The sequence below is a fragment of the Bos indicus x Bos taurus genome, chromosome 29 (genome assembly GCF_003369695.1).
Source record: "Bos indicus x Bos taurus breed Angus x Brahman F1 hybrid chromosome 29, Bos_hybrid_MaternalHap_v2.0, whole genome shotgun sequence".
Taxonomy (NCBI): Eukaryota; Metazoa; Chordata; class Mammalia; order Artiodactyla; family Bovidae; genus Bos; species Bos indicus x Bos taurus.
Window position 1 is genome coordinate 20,958,337 of NC_040104.1, and position 23,410 is coordinate 20,981,746.

Here is a 23,410-nt window from a genome sequence, read left to right on the forward strand (position 1 = left end):
TGCAATGCAGGAGACACAGAAGATGCAGGTTTGATCCCTGGGTCAGGAAAATCCCGTGGAGAAGGAAATGGCAACTCACTCCAGTATTCTTGTCTGGGAAATCCCATGGACAGAGGAGCCTGGCGGGCTACAGCCCTTGAGATTACAAGAGTCAGACATGACTTAGCAACTAAACCACCGCCGCCACCGCAGCCATTTCTTAGAGCAGCTTTAGGTCTATAGGAAGATTGAACAGAAAATACAAAAATTCCATATACATTCCACACCCCTATTAACATCCTGCATTAGTGCCGTATATTTGTTACTGTTGATGATCCAGGATTGATATATCTTTGCTAAATAAAATCCCTAGTGTACACATGGGCTTCCCCGATAGCTCAGTTGGTAAAGAATCTGCCTGCAATGCAGGAGACCCCGGTTCAATTCCTGGGTCTGAAAGAGCCACTGGAGAAGGGAAAGGTATGTACACTGGGGTTCACTGTCTGTATTGTGTGGGCTATAGGTTTTGTCAAATGCATGATGACGTGTATCCTCCCCTGTGGCATCACACAGAGTATTTCACGGCCCTAAAACTTCCCTGGGCCCCACCAATTCATCCCTTCCTCTAACCCCCCAACCTCTGGCCATCTTTGTACTGTCTCCACAGTCTTGTTTATTCCAGAATGTCAGTAGTTGGAATCATGCAATGTGCAACCTTTGCAGATTGGTTTCTCTCACTTAGCAGTGGACGTTTAAACGTCCTCCATGTCTTTTCCTGATGTGATAGCTCGTGTCTTTTTACTGCTGAATACCACTGCCCTGTCTGGATGTACCGCCGTTTGTTCATTCATTCATCTATGGAAAGACATCTTGGTTGACTCCAGTATTGGGGAATTACAGGGAAAACGCTTCACTAAACTTTTGTATGCAGGTTTTGTGTGAACATAATGTTGTAACTCATTTGAGTAAATACCTAGGCCAACAATTGCCAGATCGTATGATCAGAGTATGTTTAGCTTTGTAAGAAATCACCACACTGTCTGGCAAAGTGGCTGCACCATTCTGCCTTCCCACCAGCAGTGAATGAGAGTTCCTGTTGGTCCACATTCTCTTTAGAATCTGGTTGTAATTTGTTTTCAGAAATATCCAGGTTAGGCAACTGCCCTGGTAGTCGGGTAGTTAAGTCTTTGCCTTCCAATGCAGGGGGTGCAGGTTCCATTCCTCCTAGGGGAGCTAAGATTCCACATGCCTCTCAGCCAAAAACACCAAAACATAAACAATAGAAGCAATATTGTATCAAATTCAATAGACTTTTAAAATGGTCCACATCAAAAAAAAATCTTAAAAAAAGTATTCAGGTTAGAATATTTTTGTAATCATAAACCAACATTCTGTGACATTTTCACACACATTCTCTCATTTGATCTTTGTTACCATCCTGTGAGGAAGCTTTTATTATCCCCATTATATAGATGAGGAAACTGAGACTCAAAAAGATTATATGAAAAGCCCAAGGTCACATAATAAGTGACAAGAGCAGGGGCTGGAATCCAGTCTTCTGAGGACAAAATCCATGTTCTATCCCACTGAACCAGCCAAAGAGAGGGAACCCAGGAGGGAACTATGGACCCAGGCGGGCAGACTCTGCAAGGTTCCTCCAGGGTTAACTTACCCAGGAAATAGACTGAACAAGCCCTACCTGAAACATCTTTTGGATAAAATTTTATAATAAGTGTTTAAAAAAATTAACTTCAACCATCATGAGAAATATCAGAACATTGTTGGACTCCCTTACCGTTATTTTGTGTCCAGCTCTTTGCAATCCCGTGGACTGTATCCCACCAGTCTCCTCTGTCCATGGGATTCTCCAGGCAAGAATACTGAAGTGGGTTGCCATTCCCCTCTCCAGGGTCTTTTCCGGACCCAGGAATTGAACTGGCATATCTTATGTCTCCTCCATTGAGCAAGCAGATTCTTTACCAACTTCACCACCCTGGAAGCCCCATTTTCTGGTCTTAGAATTGTTTTTATTTTTAAATAACAGAGGAAAACATACTGTAATATTTTCAGCATTTAGTACCCTTTAATAAGGTTTCAGTTCGGCCCTAGTCTCTCTCTCTACAGATATTTCTCATGGCCTCATTGGACACTTAGCTGTTAGAAATGCATTCATTTATGCCTTTATATAACTTTCCAGATTTTCAATAGGCACCTATTAAAATCCAGGTACTGGCTGAGAGTGAAGAGAGGCAACATGTGTATTTGGATTGCAAATTTATTCACAGTAGAGCTCAGATATGCAGAGGAACTAGAGTTACTCCTATCTGCTTATTCCTTATCTGGACTTCTCATGAGTGGGCTACTGGCTCACTCCAGCACACTTGATCCAGTATAATAATTTACAAACTTGCCCTAGTTAATTCTCAGTCTCTTTGGTTGAAATTGTTCAGTCTCTCAAATTGCACCCTCTTCCTTCAGCTGCTCCCTATCACATCCTCTTAGGAAAGACTCACACTGGCCATGCACCAATTCTTCTCTGAGGGTTGCTATTGATGAACAGTGCTGTATCTACTTGATGCCTCCATGAGCCTTTTGCTGAGCCCCTGGTGACATCTGGTCTACCTCACTGTTACTTGTCTCTTTGTCTTTCCTTTTCACCTTCTGGCTGACTCATCAAACCCTTGACTCAGTGTTCGTGTCCAAGAGAATTGAGGAAGGTTTGAAAGGGCAAAGTCTCCCCTCCCTCAGCCTGACCTGGGGTCTGGGGGCGAGACTGAGAAAGGGTGGGGCTCGCTGAGCCAGGACCCCAGCCCTGTCCACTGGCTCAGAAACTGCTCTCAGATCCCGTTTGCCTACAAATGGTTGACTGCAGCCTCCACCCGTTTTTCATTTTCATACAGGTGCCCTAGAAATTCATTTAAAAAGAAAGTTAAGAAAAAGAAATAGATCTGAATGGTACGTTCAATTTTCTGCAAACCCCATAGCCATCGAGAGTGGCCAGACTTTCATTTCCCCTGTGCTGAGGTCCAGCTGAAACTACCATGAGCCAAAGTCTGGTGAGATGGTAGCTGACTGCATTAGGCCCTGGCCAGGGACAATGAATTGGTTTTTTTAATTAAAACACTCTCTGCCTGTCCTTGAGGATTTAATACCTCAACTCTTTCCCTTCTCATCAGGTCAAAAAATAACAACCAAATTGTCAGTGCAGGCCTCAAAACACACTCTTTCCACAGGAAAAGATTTCCTAAACACGGAGCTTTCTTCAGAAGCAGACAGCCAGTGCACAGGAGGCAATTTCTGATCTTTTGTTCACAAAGATGCTTTTCCTCTCACCTTCCTAGCAGTCAAATCAGACCATTCCAGGGACCACTTATTTTTTTTCCTCCCAACCTTAACAAGTGACCTCACTGTCATTTGCAAGAATGCAAATGGATTTGCAAATCCCCCACACCGCCCGGTTTAGTCAGTATATTATTTTATTCATAATTTTTAAAAGGACACAGGCCATTTTAAGCCAAGCACAATAGGCATTGTTCTTGTTTCTGATGTCCCCATCCATCATTGACTCTTCTGGGAGCAGGAGTCGGGGGACACGAGACAGTGGTAAAGCCCCGACCAGCAGGGGAGACGGGGACGGGGACAATCAAAGGGCACGCTGACCCGCGTCCGAGCCAGTGGTGTTCTCACCACATCTGGGCTAGGGGCTGAAATCACTCTTTCCTCTGACTCATTGGTGGTGATGTGTGCACATTATTTATTCATCCGTTCATATGCTGTTTAGGTTTACCTCAGGCTGGGTGGAACACCTGCCAAAACAATCAGAAAAAAAAAATTGATCAAATGGTGGTATTGTTTGTATTAGAGTGTGTGCTTGTTTGATGAAGTATTGAGCACTGATGCGCTAGGCATTATGCATATTGAAAACTTGCAATAGCGCTGTGTGATAGGTGTCACTAGTTTCATTTGCTAGATCAGGAAACTGAATCTTACCAAGATTGAGTTCCCCGACCAGTGGCACCAAACTAATCAGGGACAAGCCTCTTTCAGTGAAAACTGTAAGGCTGTGACTTTTGATTGAGAATCTAAGACTGCCTTTCCTTTGACTAGTCACCCATCCTTGTATTCATTCATCATCCGACATGTATTTCCCAAGCATGTGGACCAAGTCTCTTTAATTTATTAGCATCTGTCCAGTGCCATGCCTGGTCATCTCAGATTGAGAGATGAGAGACGAGTGAACCAGAAACAAGGGAACTCACCCGTGGGGTCAGTGAGAAGACCACAGAGTGGGCTAGGGGAGTTACAGATGGAGCTCAGAATTTCAGCCTGGGCAGCTAGAGGGACAAGAGATTTCAGTTACTAAGACAGAGAAAACTAGAAAAGGATATGGTCTCTGCGAAGGAATGTGATTAAAGAGGTTGGGGTTTGAAACGGGGTCAGTCTGAAATGGCTAAGAGATATTCAAGGGAAGGGTATCAAGTAGGCAGCTGAATACAGTGGGAAGGTTTGGGCTGGAGATGTCGATATGGGGATTGTCTACCATGTATGATTGGAACTGGTGAGATTATTAAAGAAAGGATAGCACAGAAAGGAAGGGTCAAGGTCAGGGTCTGTGTTTATGAAACAGGACCTGCCAGGGAGGCCAAGAAGAAGCTAAAAGAGAGGGATGAGCAGGAACAGCCGAGAGCCTATCACCTGGACTGAGGGGAATCATATTCAGAGAAGTCGGGAGGAGGCAGCGTGTGCAATGTTTCCTGCAGCTCCAGGAGGAGGGAGACAGAAGGCAGATGGACCCCAAATCTGGAACTCATCTTGACAGGAATGAGCTTTTGTAACTGTAGGGTAGAAACCAGAAGAGGATGGCTTGAGAGTGAATGGGAGGAGAGGAAGTGGAGCCGATGTGTGTAGGTGACTTTTTTCAGTTGTCCTAAGAAGGATACAGAGAGCAAGGGAATGACAGCCAGAATAAGGTGTGGGGTCTAAGGGAGATTTCAAGAGCAGGTGGTACTTGGGTAGGAATTTGTTTGCCTTTTTGCCTAATGAGAATGGTCCTGAGAAGACCATTCAGGGTGCAAAAGGGCTTTAGGACACAAAAAATTAGAAGCAGTAGCTGAGGAGCCCTGGCCAAGGCAGGAGGAGATGGACACAGAGCCCATGGTGAAGGACCAGCTTCTGTCATGAGAGACACCAAATGAGAGAGGAGGGAAGAAGGAAAAGACGAATGCACATGTGGTAGGTTTGCAGATTTGGCTGTGGAAATGTCTCATTTCTCCATAAACTACATCCGTCATCAACATTTGACAAACCTACATTAAGTGCCTACTGTATGCCCTGGCTACTAGGCACTAGAGATGCAAAGGTGATGAAGAGTAGTCTTTGCCCCAAAAGGGTTCATGGTCATGTTGGAGAGACAGACACCTGTACCACAGACTCATCACTTGCCGGAGGTATGCACAGGACATGGAATGGGGCAGGGGGGTGGGGGTGACATCCCAAACATCAGATCAAAGAAAGTGATTTAAATTTCTGGGCAGGGTGCCTAAGCTCACATAACTATTCAGGGTGCTAAATAGATATCACCCTTTAAAAAAAAATATTTTTGACTATTTATTTATTTGGCTTCCTCGGGTGTTAGTTGCGGATGTGTGGGTTCCTCGTTGCAGCACACAGGCTTCTCTCTAGTTGTGCTGAGCGGGCTTAAGAGCACACTGGCTCAGTAATTGCGGGGCACAGGCTTAGTTGCCCTGGAGGCATGTGGTATCTCCATTCCCCGACCAGGGATCAAACCCACATACCCTGCATTAGAAGGTGGATTCTTAACCACTGGACCACCAGGGGAGCCCCCCAGATGTCACTCTTTGATGATGCCAATTATTTAGAATTCTGATTTTCTACCAATGGAGGTCATGATGTGGGAACTAAAATCTTCAAAACAGTCCCGCACTTCCCCCATCCTCTTCCTGTGATACTGCCGGTACAATGTACGGCTACCTGAACGACTGCAGATTGAACTCTGACCATCTACAGATCAAAACAGGCAGTTTCTTTGATCATGAGTGTAAGGCCTTTGTGGTTGATCACGTGGAGAAGTGGTGATGATGTGTCTGATAAGGCTAAAGCTGGCTTTTAACCCAAGCACCGTGCAAACTCGCACAGTTCGGTTCAGCCTACATCCTTAAAGCAGGCATCTCCAGGGGGAGCTTCACACCGCAGGTTTCGCTCCATCCTGATACCCCAAGAGATGGCTATGCTGCTCTCTTGACCTCTCTGAGAGGTGTGTTTGCACTCTGCAGAGCTGCTGGTAGGAAGCAGATGGAGGAAGCAAGGATAGGAGATTGACTCAATCTCAAAGCCAGTGACTGCAGACAGTACAGAGGCAGGATGCAGTCTCTCCCCTCTGAGTCAGCACAGTGAGAAGAATCATGTCTCAGCCGGGAGACGTGGAAGCCCAATGAGACCAAGATGAACTTAAAAGAACTTGGACCTGCAGATAAGCCCTGGGAGGCAGTGTCCATGGGAATAGAAAAGAAATGGTTAGAAATTATTTTTCTAGCTGAGAAATCAGCAACTGACCCATCCTCACCTTTTTCCCACCCCAACTCCATTCCCCATTCTCTACACCCTCAGTGACTGGCAGGTGTCAGGGGAGGTAGAGTATTGTTTGGGCTAAGAGTATGTGTTCTGGCAGGCAATGGCAGCCCACTCCAGTGTTCTTGCCTGGAAGATCCCAGGGACGGGGGAGCCTGGTGGGCTGCCGTCTATGGGGTCGCACAGAGTCGGACACGACTGAAGCGACTTAGCAGCAGCAGCAGCAGCAGCAGCAGCATGGCTTTGGGGCCAGGCTGCCAGGTTTGTCACACACCAGCTGTGGCAAGTCTTGATCTCTCAGTGCTTCTGTTTCTCCATCTGTAAAATGGGGATGCTGATGGTGATGATACTTGTAGCTATATTCTAGGGTTGTTAGGAGAATGAAGTGGAACAGTTCCTGGCACAGAGTAGATAGTTAATCAATAAGGAAAACTGGATAAATGCCAAGAGGAAGCAGGGTGAAGAGTGGATGTGTCAGAATAGACGTGCTTCCATTGTCAGCAGGCAATCCGGAGAGGCTAATTCATCAGGAGTGCTCCCTTCGAAGGCAAGCTGTCTCCACCAGCTGATGGGATGGCAGGCCTGGAAACAAAGGCCCAGGCGGAGAGTGTCTATGCTTCACTGGGTGGTGAAAAGAAAAAGAAATAACAAGAAGCAAGTATTGTGCTCCTGAAACTGGCTGTCCAAACTGTACCATTTCTGCCGCCCAACTAAGGAGCTGAAAGAACATTTACATTCATTAAAAATTTATCTTTCCAGGGGAAAAAAAAAAACAGTCTTTTTTTCCTCTAGTGAGAAACATGAAAAGAAGATGCTAGAAATTGGCATGAAAATTTAGGTCTCCCTTCCTTAGCTGCAGGAAGGAAAACAATGTGATGAAAAGTTCTGCTGTGTGTTTGGGTGTGTTTATGTTGACTTGGGTGGGTTTGGTTGGAGCTTATTTTTCTTAGCGTTTGGCAAGGATTTGAATTATATGAATAACAGACACTCGGGGCCATGGTGTGATATGATTAATTGTGCCAGCTCCACACACAGAAAGCGGGCTGTTTCCTGTGGCCCTCACATTGCAAATCAAAGAGAATCCTGAGAACATGTACAATGGGGAGGACAAAACCCATCAGCATGAGGGTGGGCTGGCTTCATCATTTCATCGTTCTATCATTCATTCCGTCACCTTTTCCCTCCAGTGAGTGGCCCCTGGCTCAGCTAAAATCACATCTGGTCCATCTTTTCAGTGATAATGTAACTGGCCCCCTGTGCTGGCTTTCCTCACTATGATGCAGGCAGATGCCCCAACCCACCCTGCTCCATTGACCAAGATTTCCTCTAACTGCAGATAAGGGGCTGCAGAGAGACACTGCCTCTCTCCCAGAAACCCCCCCACGGCCATGCTGCTCCTGATTGCTCATTTGGAAAGACCAGCCCCATTTCTGGTCCTCCTTCATACTGGTCTTCACTGCTGGCTTCACTAAGGGCTTCGGCCCAGGTAAGGAATCAAGTGAGGAGGCACAGTGGTGGCCCAGTGGTAAAGAATCTGCCTGCCAATGCAGGAAACATAGGTTCGATCCCTAGTCCAGGAAGATCCCACATGCCATGGGGCAGCTAAGCCTGTGTGCCACAACTACTGAGCCCATGTTCCAGAGCCTGGGGGCCACAACAAGAGACGCAGCCACAGTGAGAAGCCCACGTACTACAGCTAGAGAGTAGCCCCCACGTGGCAACTACACACAGCCCGGGCAGCAGTGAAGACCCAGCCCAGCCAAAAATAGATAAATAAATTACCAAAAGAAGAGAGAGGGAGAGAATCAGGCAGAGCCCTGCATGAGTGCCTGTTCAGTCGCTTCTGTCGTGTCTGACTCTGTGGACTGTAGCCCACCAAGCTCCTCTGTCCACGGGATTCTCCAGGCAAGAATACTGGAATGGTTGCCATGCCCTCCTCCAGGGGATCTTCCTGACCCAGGGATTGAACCTGCATCTCCTGCATTACAGGCAGATTCTTTACCGCTGAGCCACCAGGGAAGCCTGCAGAACCCTGTTGACATCTCGAAAAAGAAAAAAAGAAATCAAGTGAAGGCTTCATCCAAGGTGCCCTGCAAGCAGAACCAGCCTATCCAGGGCTCCATCGCCTCAGCCCAGGGAGCCCTGGGGAGGGGAGCCATGGCTCAGGTGTGGGAAGGGCATTTGCTCTGTAGATGCCCAACTGTGAACAGCATACAAACTTAGAGTTGGCCAACTTCCCAAGTAGCCTAGATTGATAAGATGCCAATCACTTTGATAAAAAAGGGCCCCCCAAACTGGTCCTGGAGGAAGTCAGTATGTTGATGTTAGGAAATCACCATATCATTCTTTCCCAGGCAGTGTGTTCCCTTTTATGTTATTAATTTTTATTAAGGTTCTTTTATTATCGATGACAATTATTATATGTTTCTATACATACTATGAACCCCACTATTCATATGCATTGGGGGACAGGACTTGACATATTTTTAAAATAATCACTTCCATTAGGATGTAATATTACCACATCATAGAAAGTCTAGAAACTAGAGAAAAGAAAAAAAAATCAACTCAAATCCCACCCATCTAATACAAACTCTGTTAGCATTTTGGTGAATTTCCTTTGAGTTGTTTTCCTATGCATATTTTAACATAGTAGTGATTATCTTCACTTATATTTTGCATATTTTCTTTTTTCACTTACCATAGTTATCATATGCAATTTGCACATTATGTAATTCTCATAAATGATTGTTTCAAGGGTTTCATAACATTCTATCAATTCTATGAACCATAATTTATTTAACCCTATCTCAATGGTTAAATATTTAGGCTGTTTTTGCTATTATACTTTTAAATTTTTTTGGTATCTAGGATTATTTTCTGAGAACAGATTGACAAAAGTGGGATTACTAAATCAGAGGGTATGAATATTATTTTGACTGCTGACTATTGTTGTTTAGTGGCTAAGTCGTGTCTGACTTTTCAACCTTATGGATTTAATCCACCAGGCTCCTCTGTCCATGGGATTTCCCAGGCAAGAATACTAGAGTGGGTTGCCATTTCCTTCTTCAGGGGATCTTCCTGACCCAGGAATCGAACTCAAGTCTCCTGCTTGACAAGTGGATTCTTTACCACTAAGCCACTTGGGATGCCCACATTGATGCCAGATTGCTTTCTAATGCATGTTTCAGTCTAACCATATTCTGTAGGCGTTTTGGTCAGCAGTGTTGTCTTTATGTTATGGCCCATGCCTGGCATCCATATGGTGACAGTCTGGGCTGTCTTGCTCTTTAGAAAGAAGGCCCTCAAGAAGGTCCTTCTCACACCCCCGAGCACGTCACACCACGGGGCACTTGGTGGATTAGGAGGAACTAACAGGATCTCTGACCAGGGTGGAGGCAGCCTTGAAAGAAACGTCTCAATGTGTTACTTTGTTAGGATGAAAAGCAGAAAATTAATGTCAGACTTATCGTGCATAACTCGAAATGCTTGTTTCTGCTTTATAAAGACATTCTCTTACAGACAACCACCTGTCTAGCTGTCACCAGATCACATGTAAATAACAGGAAACAAGTCTCCGAGGGGAGTGCTCCGGCTGGATTGCCCACTGTTCATCTCCCCTGCCCCCATGCTTTCCATACCTTTTTATCCCCATGGGGGTTCAGGAGGCTTCAGTGTAAGACTCTCCCTCTACTCTATCTCTGTGAGCAAAATGTAATTAAGAACACCTCCCTTGACACTCCTGGATTTTCTACCGTCAAACAGGTAGGAAACTGGAGCTGTTGTTGTCCATTGAAAGACCGTGCTTCTTTAAGAGGAATACACAGGCCACTGGTGGTTCGTGAGATTTCTCCCAGAAACTCATAGGTAATGCCCTGTAGTATTTCCATTTATGATGAAACTGACTCCTCTTATTTCTAGTACAAATTAGTACTCTGTGCAGATGCAAGACAAGCTCTAAGAAAACCGGCAATAGAGTGCAATTCTGACTTTAGTACTACCACTCAAGCTGTTTATTGTGCAAGAACACCTAGCTTGGAGGGATAGTGAGTGGGCATGTAGCAAGTCAGTTAAGACTGATACCCAGCCTAGTGGCCCCTCTTCAGTTTGTGTACCCTAGCATGAAGCTATATCCAGTTAATGTTATTATCCTAGGAGTACCATTTGAAAAAATATATTTCTTTCTTCATTTGGCTTGCTCTGGGTCTTAGTTGCGGCTTGCAGAATCTTCAATCTTTGTTTCGACATGTAAGCTCTTAGTTGAGGCATATAGGATCTAGTTCCCTGATCAGGGATCAAACCCAGGTGCCCTGGGAGCACAGAGTCTTAGCCACTGGACTACCAGGGAAGTCCCAGAGTAGCATTTTTAAATGAACTTTTTATTTAAGAACAGTTTTAAATTTACAGAAAGATTATAAAGTAGTACAGAGTTCCCACATATACCACACCCAGTTTCCTCCACTGTAAATGTCTTCCATTAGTATGTACACTTGTTGTAATTAAGGAATCAATCAGTTCAGTCGCTCAGTCGTGTCCAACTCTTTGCGACCCCATGAATCACAGCACGCCAAGCCTCACTGTCCATCACCAACTCCCGGAGTTCACTCAGACTCACGTCCATTGAGTCAGTGATGCCATCCAGCCATCTCATCCTCTGTCGTCCCCTTCTCCTCCTGCCCCCAATCCCTCCCAGCATCAGAGTCTTTTCCAATGAGTCAACTCTTCACATGAGGTGGCCAAAGTACTGGAGTTTCAGCTTTAGCATCATTCCTTCCAATGAACACCCAGGGCTGATCTCCTTTAGGATGGACTGGTTGGATCTCCTTGCAGTCCATGGGACTCTCAAGAGTCTTCTCCAACACCACAGTTCAAAAGCATTAATTCTTCAGCGCTCAGCTTTCTTCACAGTCCAACTCTCACATCCATATGTGACCACTGGAAAAAATATTGATACATTATTATTAAGTGCATATTTTATTTAGATTTCCTTAGTTTCTCCTCAGTACTCTTTTCTGTCTCAGCATCCCATCCAGGATACCACATTCCATTTACCAGTTTTGTCTTCCTTGGTCTGCTCTTAACTGTGACACTTTATCAGATTTCGTTTGTTTTCAAGGATCTTGCCAATTTGAAGAGTCCTGGTCAGGGATCTTGTAAGATGTTCTTTGGTTGGAATTTGTCTGATGTTTTCTCATGATTTAGACAGGGATCATTGGTTTGGGGGACAACCTTAAAGGTAGAGGGCCACTTTCGTCACATCATATTAAGGGTACAATCTATCAACATGACTTGTCACTCTAGAGCAAAACTTTGATCACCTGCCTGAGGTCGTGTTTGTCAGGGTTCTCCAGGTAAAGTTACTCTTTTTTCCCCCGCTTTGCATCTTGCTTTAGAAGGACATCACTACGTGCAGCCCACAGTTAAGAAGTGGGCAGTTATTCTCCATCATCTCAAGGGCAGTGTACCTACACACATTTTTTGGAATTCCATAGCATTGGAGATTTACCATCCTCTCTGTTTATTTGCTCTACTTATTTATTCAATCACTGATTTATGAGTCTATACTGTATCCTCATTATTGGTATGGATATTTATTTTATACTTTGGGTTATAATCCAATGCTATTTTATTGCTCACCTTCCTCCATCTTTAAGTGTTAAGTGTTAGTCACTCAGTCATGTCGGACTCTTGCATCCCCATGGACTGTAGCCTGCCAGGCTCCTGTGTCCATGGGATTCTCCAGGTAAGAATACTGGAGTGGGCTGCCATTTCCTTCTCCAGGTGATCTTCCCTACCCAGGGATCAAACCCCGGTCTCCTGCATTGCAGGCCGATTCTTTACTGTCTGAGCCACCAGGGAAGCCCCATCTTTAGACGCTGGGAATTCTTTTATTTGGTTTGTATCCCGTTGGTGTAACCCATCACAACTGGCTTTTTTTGGACTGTGTTTAGTTGTTTCTCCCAAAACAAAATATGCTGAAGTCCTAACCCCCAGTATCTCAAGATGTGACCTCTTAGTCTGAAATAGGGTTGTTACAGACATAACTAGCTCAGAGGAAGCCAAACTGCAGTAGAATAGCCTATTAATCTAATGTGACCAGTGTGTTTATAGGAAAAACAGAGAGACGTGGGGAGAAGATGGCCATGTGACAACAGAGGCAGAGATTGGAGCGATGTGTCTACAAGCTAAGAAATGCCAAGGATCACCCATAAATACTAGAAACCAGGGAGAATCAGGGGAGGATTCTCCCTTACAAGTTGCAGAGGACGCATGGCCTTGCTGACACCTTGATTTTAGACTTCTGTGTGTGTGTGTGTGTGTGAGTGTGTGTTGCTCATTCGTGTCCGACTCTTTGCAACCCCATAGACTGTAGCCCACCAGGCCCCTCTGTCCATGGGATTCTCCAGGCAAGAATACTGGAGTGGTTTGCCATTTCCTTCTCCATCTACTAACCCTCTACAACGGCAAATTCAAGATGATATTCTTTTTTTTTTAAGCTTCATCATTTGTTGGTGGCTCATCAAAAGAGCTCCACAATTTCCTTTTCTTCTCCAGAGCTGAGTTTGTAAATGAAAGCGGGTGGGCCAGGTGGTCCATGGAGCCCTCTGGTGCCCTTGCATGATGCACAGGCCAAAGGGAATAGAGGCCCCTTCAAGGTCACCTTCCTACATGTGATTCCTGCTGCTGTGGAAGAACAAATGTTTTTATTAGGAAAGGAGATGAGCCCCATTCTTCATAGAATTTTAGTGTCAGAAGAAACCTTGAAAATGAGGTCCAAATAATTTTTTAATGACACAGGGAGAATGCTTATGATAATTTAACATTAAGGGGAAGGAAAAGCATGTTACAAAATTGTTTGATTTCACTCTGCAATACACTATATAATAAGGAAGCAGACTCCACCAAAATATTAACAATTGTTTTCTCTGAGTGGTGGAATAATAGGTGTTTTTAATTATCTTGTTTATACTTTGATGTATTCTCCACGCTTTCTACAATAAGTACACATGACTTTATCATCTGAAAAGGAATGCTGAGAAAGAACTTAAAAGATGTCTAGTCCAAGTCACCTCTCCACTGCAGAGATGAAGAAACCAGTGCCCAGAGAGATTAGATGGTTTGTCCAACATCATGCGCACATTCAACTGAAAAGTCAGGAACCCATGTGCTGGCGTAGAGCGCGCGTCTCTTCCACAGCTCCTGGTCAGTGAGTGGAGCACATCTAGAGTAAGCCCTGGGGAAATACCACCCCCACTTCCGCCCACACCACGCATGCGTCCACAACCCCCTTTCACCCGGTCCAAAACACCCAGAGTTAAAAATGGTTCCCAAACCCTCCCCCTATTTCACCCAGGGGCATGGGAGCCCTTGCCATCTCTAGAGAGGGGAAAGGAATTTTGATTTAGTCTCTGAGATAGGCAGGCCTTCAGTGAGATCTTTATCTCACTGAAACCCAGCAGTGAGAATAGGGGAGAAAAGGACTGACATTGTTGAGGCTAACTCAACAAACTAAGCCTTAAGGCCACTTTGTCCCCATTTTACAGATGAAGAGACTGAGGCACACTCATGGCCACCAGGAGCAGAACTGGGATCCAGACTCATCTGACTTTCTGGCCCAAGCCCTCCCATGACCAACATTACCACCCAGCCTCCCTGCTGTAACACGTTTTGGGTGCATATTGAAAGCTCCATATGTATTTGTTGAATTTATATAATGACCTCAATTGTGTCCCATGCCTGAGAGTTCAGCAGGCTTTCAGCAGACTCTCAAATAGCATCCTGGAAACACCTGCCAGCCTAGCACAGGTGGCCTGGTCTGCGTCCAAGGTGATGGATATGATGCCAGATGTGGGAGTCTGGGCACTTCTGGGTACCCGCTTACCTTTGTGCAGGACATCCCCCAAGCTTGATGCCCTGTCGAGAGGCTGCTCCAGGAAGATATATACTGATGAGAAATCTCAGCCCCCAAATTCATTTTTCAAAGAAGCCAAGCAAATCTGGTGATTTATCCTCTGTCATTCTGATCCCAGCATATGTTCCACATCAGGTAAGTGAGATAGAAGGGATGGTTCAGCAAACATTAAGTTAAAAGAAACCCTGTCAGGCTTCCCCACGAATAGCAGGTTTTTATTTAAAGCCACAGAGTAATTAATTACATTGGGTAAAAAGCTGAGGCTCTCTCCCGCACTGCACTTCTCAAGTATGTTCCGCAGAAGACATTGTTCTTACACAATCACGGTGCACACACCCACGCTAGCTTTGTGTTTGTGCTGCTTCCTCATTTTTTTTTCCTTCTCGTCTGCTGTCCTTTCCTGTTTTTCTTTGAATATGAAATCCTCCCTGTCTCTCTCTCTGTGCTTCCTGCCTATCTTCCCTCTCCTAATCCCTCACCATCTCTTCCCTCCGCCGGGACTCCTGTTTCTAGTCTTATTAGACATTCTGTCCTCCCTTCCACTCACAGCTTGGGGCTTCCCATTACCAATGGGTGAAGCCAGGCTCAGCCCAGCTCCCCCTCCAACCCTGCCTCTGGTGACAGAATTAGAGCTTGTTCTCTTCATCCCTTCTAGCATCTCCTCCTGAAGGTACAGATGCTGGCAGAGCACTTGGTCCTGTCATTTCTGCTTGGTCCTAAGAAGGGAGTCATACCATGTATCATTAGTTCATGAAATGAATCTGAATAGTAGAGAGTGTCATGACTCTAGTTGGCGACTATAGTAGACTATTTTGGATGGAGCCATGTAGATGGACAGATTGGAGGAAGGAAATAAAATAGTATGGAGAGAGATTATCGTTTTATTCGTACGTTCATTCAGTAAGTATTTATTGGGACTTCCCTTGTGGTATGGTGGCTAAGACTCCAGGCTCCCAATGCAGGGGGCCTGGATTCACCTCTGGTCAGGGAACTAGACCCCACACGTTGCAACTGAAGATTCCACATACTTCAACCAAGACCTGGCGCAGCCAAATACATAAACAAATATTTTTCTAAAAAAGAAGCATTTATTAAGCATCTGCTACTGCTAGGTCACTTCAGTCGTGTCCGACTCTGTGCGACCCCATAGATGGCAACCCGCCAGGCTCCCCAGTCCCTGGGATTCTCCAGGCAAGAGTACTGGAGTGGGGTTGTCATTTCCTTCTCCAATGCATGAAGGTGAAAAGTGAAAGTGAAATCGCTCAGTCGTATCCGACTCTTAGCGACCCCATGGACTGCAGCCTACCAGGCTCCTGCATCCATGGGGTTTTCCAGGCAAGAGTACTGGAGTGGGGTGCCATTGCCTTCTCTGTATTAAGCATCTACTGTGTGCTAAGTTTGATATCAAATGTTGAGAATATTAACCTAAAGTAAAATAAGATTCTGATTCTTAACAGTCCAGTTGGTAAGATACACAGTTCAGTTCAGTTCAGTCACTTAGTCATGTCTGACTCTCTGTGACCCTGTGGACTGCAGCACACCAGGCTTCCCTGTCCATCACGAACTCCCAGAGCTTGCTCAAACTCATGTCCATTGAGTCGGTGATGCCATCCAACCGTCTCATCTTCTGTCGTCCCCTTCTCCTCCTGCCTTCAATCTTTCCCAGCATCAGGGTCTTTTCCAATGAATCAGTGCTTCACATCAGGTGGCCAAAGTATTGGAGAGACACATGAAAGCAACAATTATAAATACAAAACAAGATCTTATAAGTAGTGATTGGGCAAGATTTTTTTGGACTACAGGAGAGGATATTATCATCTAGGTGGGATAGAGAGAAAAAGAGTTAACCTTTAGGTTTCCCAGGAAACAGTTCTGCAAACAGTGTCATAAAGGAAATAAATGTATTTTAGGAAGATAGAATAGCCCTGTTCCCAGTTGCAGAGGAATAAAAGGTCAAATCCTGTTGAGAGACCCACTAGTGGAGCACGTCTGGAACATGAGCAAGGGTAGGAGACCCATGGGATATGAAGCTGCAGGGCTTCAGGGGCAGGTCAAGGAACTTTTAAAGCCCTACCATGGAGTCCAGACTTCAGTATGTGGACCATAGGGAGCAACTGAAGACATTTAAGCAAGAGAATCACATGGTCTGTCTTGTATTTTTATGAATCACTGTGGCAGATGTGTGGATTGGCTTATAGGTTTCCAGGACAGGTGGCTGGAGACAACCTTTCAGATAAGAGATGATAAAGCCTATACCCATAGCCGTGGTGATGGACAGAGGTGGCAGGAGCATTTGTCAAGTTTCTGTTGTGTTCTAGGTATTGGGCTGGATGCTTTCTTTCGTGTTACCGTAGACGTGTGTTCAGAAGCGTGTACACAACTGCATAGCTCATCACACCAAAACTGAGCACACAACTGGTAGACGATAAAATAATAAGAATGGCAGCTCCTCTGCACCAAAATGCTATAGATGGGATTGAAATAGCTTGTCTTGGTGTTTACATGGATGACGTGATAGTTTTTGTTCAAGAAGAGCTAACGTGGCATTTTCCATACACCACTTGTAGGAATGAATGTCGGCACAACCTTTCTGGAAAGCAGCATGGTCCTACTTTTCAAAAGCTGTAAAACAGGCAATTTTTGTTCCAGCGATTTCTATTCTAGAAATTCAAACTAAGGGAAAAAATGAGGGATGCGTGCGAAGATTTAGCTAACAGGATATTTATTGCAGCATTGTTGTCATAGCAGAAATATAAAAGCCATTCAAATTGCAATGATTGAGGCCTGGTTTAATATGTTACAGTGCAACTGTACGGCCACATAGTTTGCAGTCTTCGGTGCCGTGGAAGTATATTATTGGACATGGAAAGATGTTCACACAGATTTACCCCTCTTCAAAGATGCAGTCTAAATAAAAACGGTTGATTGCTATGCAAACACAACTTTAAGACAGATTCCCTGGCATGCTCCTGCACTAGTTTTCAATATATTTTTAAGTGAAGAAGCAAGCTACAGAGCAACATATATAGTGTGATTCCATTTTAATTAAAAAAATATGTGCATGTGAATCTCATGAATAAATAACCCTAAGAAAGGATGCCATGATATCTACTGAAATGTTAATGTATTTATCACTGGATAGGGAACCATAGGGGTTGGATCATTATTATTTTATTCTTTTGGGTTGTCTATAGATTTTTTCATTTATTTGTACAATGGACATGTATTTCTTTTTTAAATTTATTTAGTTTTAATTGAAGGATAATTGTTTTACATATTGTATTGGTTTCTGCCATGAAAGTGAAGTCGCTCAGTCATGTCCAACTCTTTGTGACCCCATGGACTGTAGCCTACCAGGCTCCTCCCTCCATGGGATTCTCCAGGCAAGAGTACTGGAGTGGGTTGCCATTTCCTTCTATGGTTTCTGCCATACATCAACCCTAATCAGCCATAGGTAATACATACGTCCCCTCCGTTATGAGCCTCCCTTCCACCTCCCACCCCATCCCACCCCTCTAGGTTGTCACAGAGCACCCGTTTGAGCTCCCTTGAGTCATACAGCAGATTCCCTGGCCATGTATTTTACATATTGTAGTGTATATGTTTCCACGCTAGAGTAGCATGTGCATGTTTCCATGTATTTCTTATATTTAAGAAAAGAGGGACTTCCCTGGTGGTCCAGTGGTTAAGAATCTGCCTTCCAACGTAGGAGACGCAGGTTCAATCCCTGGTCGGGGAACTAAGATCTCACATGCCACAGGCAACTAGAGAGAAGCCCATGCACTGCAACAAAGACCCAGTGTAGCCGGAAAAAAAGAAAAGAGGAATAAGGAAGCCTATCACAGTCCTAACAAGCAGGCAGAAAGTCAACTTACCCTCTCCTGTTGCTTCATTTATGTGGCTATCCTGCTTTATGTACCTATTGTTTCTAGGCATCATGGAAGGTACCAAAGATACAGGAATAGTTAAGCATGATTCCTGTCCTCAAGGAGCTTATGGTCTAGCCGGGAAATTGATTAATAAACAAATAGTTATAACATGGTACGGTAGGGAAAACAATAATGAAAGTGTGTACAGCGTTTGGTGGGCTCACAAATGAGTCCTGTAGGTGATTAAAAAGTGACTTGCATGGTGTGACTGCTGTTCAGCCCTCCGTGCCTCTCCTCTTGTCTTGGTTAGGAAAGAGGCAGCATGGGAAACCAGCTCTAGTCTGGCCATTTAGCAAATGCGGTTTTCTTGTCTATGAGGCAAAACTTTGTCATTTGCTAAGACCTTTTTCTGCCTCCATCCTATCTTTCCAGTCTCACCTTCTGCTGTCACCTTCGTTAACCTCACATCCTGCCTCTCACCTGAATGATTACCGTCCTCTCCACCTTGCAGACCCTTTAAGCACTTGGTGACTTGAAACACACCATTCTCTTTACCTCTAACCCAGGCTTCTCGACCTCAGGACTGTTGACCTCTGGGGCTGGAGAATTTTGGATGGTGGAGGGGGGCGCATTGTGCCGTGCCTGCGTTTTGGAGGATGTTTACAGCATCTCTGGCTTCCACTCTTTAGAAGCAGTAGCCTCTCTCCAGTCATGATAATCAAAACTGTCTCCAGATACTTTCCCTGTGGTCCAGTGGCTACAACTCTGCACTCCCAATGCAGGGGGCCCAGGTTCAATCCCTGGTCAGGGAACTATATCCCACATGCCACAAGTAAGACCCAGGGCAGCCTAATTACTTAACTAATCAATTTTAAAATTAATTAGTTGGTTAACTAATGTCTCCAGATGTTGCCAAATACCCTCTGGGAGAAATAAATCTCCCCAGTGTAAGAACCACTGGGATCCCCAATCATGGAACCTCAGAAAGGTCACTTCATTGTTGGGCCTGAGCCTTCATCTAGAGAGTAGAAGTAGAAGCAAGCAAATGCCTGTGGCTATGGCAGTCATGGTTCATTCAGGTTTACTGGGCTCCCCCTCACCACCATGCTCTACACTGTGCTGTGAGATCAGGGGACATGGGGAGAAGCCCTGTTCCTGCCTCTCAGGTTGTAGGGGAAGCCTGTACATGTCCAACAATTATCCAGCAACAGGCTGCAGCATGCGAGCCGAATCCTAAGCATTCCTGTCCTGCGGTCCAGCTGGCAATGCCACGCCAGGTTTCTGGACAGCTTATCTCTTGACATTTGGGGTTTGGTACTGCTCACAGGGGCTTCCCAGGTGGCACTTGTGGTAAAGCGATGCAGGAGACATAAGAGGTGGGTTTGATCCCTGGGTGGGGAAGATCCCCTGGAGGAGGGCATGACAACACACTTCAGTATTCTTGCCTGGAGAGTCCCAGGGACAGAGGAGCCTGGTGGGCTACAGTTGCAAGGAGTTGGACACAACTGAAGCAACTTAGCACACACGCACGCACCACCCACAGGTGGCCGTGCTGGCATCTTGCAAGACATCTATGCAGCATCTATGGTGCCAAATCCAAGTTTCTAGGACCTCAAAAGTCCTCACAAGGTCATCACTCTCCTGGGCTTCTGGGAACTGCTCGGGACATTGCCGTGAAATCTGGCCACTGCATCACCCAGGGCTGCTCTGAAAAATGCTCTCTGTGGTGAAGAAGGCAGGCAGGGGACTCGGTGGAGGAAAAAGGACCTCCACTAAACCATCTCCTCCGTTCTCTTTGGATGACTGTGAAGTTTAAAATAGTCGACTTCTCTGATGCCAAAATCCCCACGCTTTGGAAACATGTCCTGCAGTGTTTCAAGCTAGAGCTGTTTCTAGAGAAGGTCTCTCAAGAGACCGGGATTCACCCTCGTGTTCACCCACTTGGTGTGGGAGGCAAGGTCCACCTGGTCCTGCAGCCCTGTGTCCCTGATGAGAGGCATTGCTCTTGTTTTTCAGTCACTCAGTTGTGTCCAGCTCTTTCACAACCCCATGGACTGTAGCCTGCCAGGCTCCTCTGTCCCTGGGATTTCTCAGGCAAGAATACTGGAGTGGGTTGCCATATTTCCTTCTTTAGGGGATCTTCCCAACCCAGGGATCAAACCCCCGTCTCCTGGGTTGGCTGGTGAATTCTTTACCACTGAGCCACCAGAGAAGCCCAAGAGGCACTTTTCTGGCACTTGTTCATCATCTTGTTTGACTCGCCAACCACCCCAGGAAGTAGGTGGCTGTGTCTTTATTCTACTATTGGGAAACTGAGGTTTTGAGAGGTTTCATCACTGGCTAAAGACGGTCAGAACAAGGACCTGAAACCCAGATCTCTGCCTCCCTCCATGCTCACTGCCCAGCCCCTCAGGAAGCTCTGTCTGAAACACCCCTTTCCTGACCCATGCTCTTCACTCCTGCCTATGCGGGTGTGCAGAGGGCAGAGGACGTGGGAGGGAATCCCCTGCAGACGAGGCTGAGCTGGTTTCCTGAGGCCAGGCCCCAGCAGAGCAGGCAGAGACTCAGGAAGCCCCCAAGGTGAAGGGCACCCCACAAGGACTGAGCCAGACCTGACTGGGGAAGATGCCCAGACCATCCTGCCTCCAGAGCCTGGACCCGCCCCCTCGGAGCCTGGTCCCTCCCCCTTGGAGCCTGGCGCCGCCCCTTTCGGAGCCTGGCCCCTCCCTGTCGGGAAAGGGCCGTGGCCCCCGGGGCTCAGCACCCCTCCACCACTCCCCAGCCACAGGAGTCAGGAGCCTTCAGGCAGCCTCTTTCTTCAAATTCTTTAGGTAAAAGAGCAGAAACATGGCCAGTGTGATGTGAGGAGCCCCAGACTTGGCTTGAGAAGAAGCGAATTCAAATCCCAGCTTACTCCCTCATCTACAAAATGCAAATAATATCATTTCTCCCTCTAAGATCTGTGTTAGATTTAAAAATAAAATTTAACTCTTGATATATTCAATATCTTATAATAGCCTACAATGGAAAAGAATCTTTAAAAAGATATACACATACACACACATATGGGTATATGTGTGTATATATATATATGTATGTATATAGATAGATAGACTGTATGTGTGTGTGTGTATGTGTGTGTTTGCTCAGTCGGGTCTGACTCTTCAAAACCCCATGGATTGAGGCCCACCAGGCTACTCTGTCCTTGGGATTTCCTAGGCAAGAATACTGGAGCAGGTTGCCATTTCCTTCTCCAAGGGATCCTCCTGACCCAGGGATCAAACCTGTGTCTCCTGCATTGAAGGCAGATTCTTGACCATGATGCCACCTGGGAAGCCGTGTGTGTGTGTGTGTGTGTGTGTGTGTGTGTGTGTGTGTGTGTACACAACTAAGTCATATTGCTCTATGCCAGAAATGAACGCAACAATGTAAATCAACTGTATTTCAACTTTTAAAAACATAAAAGAGAGGGGGAACCATTGCCAAGACCAATACCAAAAAGGAAAAAATCACATACATAAGGTATTTTCCAGCACCTGGTCCACGAAAGGCAGTTTTTACTGGGAAGTGTTTCCTGAGCACTTACTATGCACCAGGCATAAGAGCAGACAGGCCCTGAGGTCCTGAGGAAAGAGACAGGCTCTGGCATCCTCAATGGTCTGGAGAGCCAGGCAGGCAGGGCATGACCGGGCTGCGCAGACTCGCTTAGCTGATTGGGAAGCCAGGGAGGAGGAGCTTGGTGGTCTCAGGCGCTGGCCCAGGACTCATATTTATTTCCCAGGGAGTCGAGATGGCCCCCTTGGTCATGGAGCCCCCACTACCTACATTGCCCACACAAAGCTGGCTTTATCGGAAGTGTCCACGCTGCTGGGGAAGATCTGTAACTTGACGCTTAACACAGTGGGACCAGGGAGAATTCCATTTTGCTGTCGGGAACCCACTTACAATGCATCCATCTGAATTTTTAAATCGATGGACTCCTTAAGTGAGCGCATCTGGCAAACAGCTCCTTCTGCCTGCCTCCCACGGCTTGCATATTCATTGACAGAACAACAGGGAGGTGAACGCAGTGATTTCTAAGAATGAGGAGCTGCTCTTCTACCTAGGGAGTTGGGTATCCATTTTTTACCCCAACTTCTTAGAGACAATCAAGCCTAGTGGACAACTGGTTATCAATAGCATAATGGGGAAACTCTGTCATGATTTTATTAAGATAAACCACATCTGGGAGTCCTGGGGTGCAGCGGGGGTCCATTCTGGGCTGCTGTCGGGTGGGGCAGCTCACAGGCAGCATCCAGGACTTGTTCAGAACAGCCAGGAGCAGGAGGCCACCTTGATACATTGTTGTTCAGTCACTCAGTCGTGTCCAACTCTGCGACTCCAAGGACTGCAGCGCGCCAGGCTTCCCTGTCCATCACTCTATCCCGGAGTTTGCTCAAACTCATGTCCACTGAGTCGATGATGCCATCTAGCCATCTCGTCCTCTGTCGTCCGCTTCTCCTCCTGCTCTCAATCTTTCCCAGCATCAGGGTCTTTTCCAGTGAGTCAGTTCTTCACATCAGGTGGCCAAGGTATTGGAGCTTCAGGGTCAGTCCTTCCAGTGAATATTCGGGAGCTTTAGAAAGAGGAGTGGGAGGCTGGGCTACAGCAGGAGCCCGCTGTCAGCTTGGTTTCCACCAAGAGTGCAGATCCAATTGGCTCGGAAGATGGGTCAGCATCTCCAAGACAGCCCTGCCCTGCAGGAACCCACCCAGCCCAAGGGCTAGGCTGTCCGAAGGAGAATTTTTCCAACTGGAGCTGAAAGCACTTGACAGGAGCCCCATTCCATCTCCACCCTGAGGGGTGGGGGGTCACGGTCATGCAGATGCAGGGTGGGGGTGAAGGGTGCAGCCCACACTGCTGTCTGCCCCTCTGTTTACATGCTGCACACACACATGCCGCATTAGGCTTGGGTGAGGGCACAGGTGGTGTCTCAGGTACTGGTAGCCCAGAGACCTCATGACCAAAGCAAAATTCCATAACTGAAGCCAAACCAGGCCACTTCCCCGTCCACCTGCGTGTC

General features: G+C 46.1%; 1 protein-coding gene across 2 annotated transcripts in view; it reads left to right on the plus strand.

The window, feature by feature from the left end:
* The window catches only part of KIRREL3 (kirre like nephrin family adhesion molecule 3), a 604,188-nt gene that overhangs the window by 217,697 nt on the left and 363,081 nt on the right, over positions 1–23,410 (plus strand). The window lies entirely within an intron of this gene.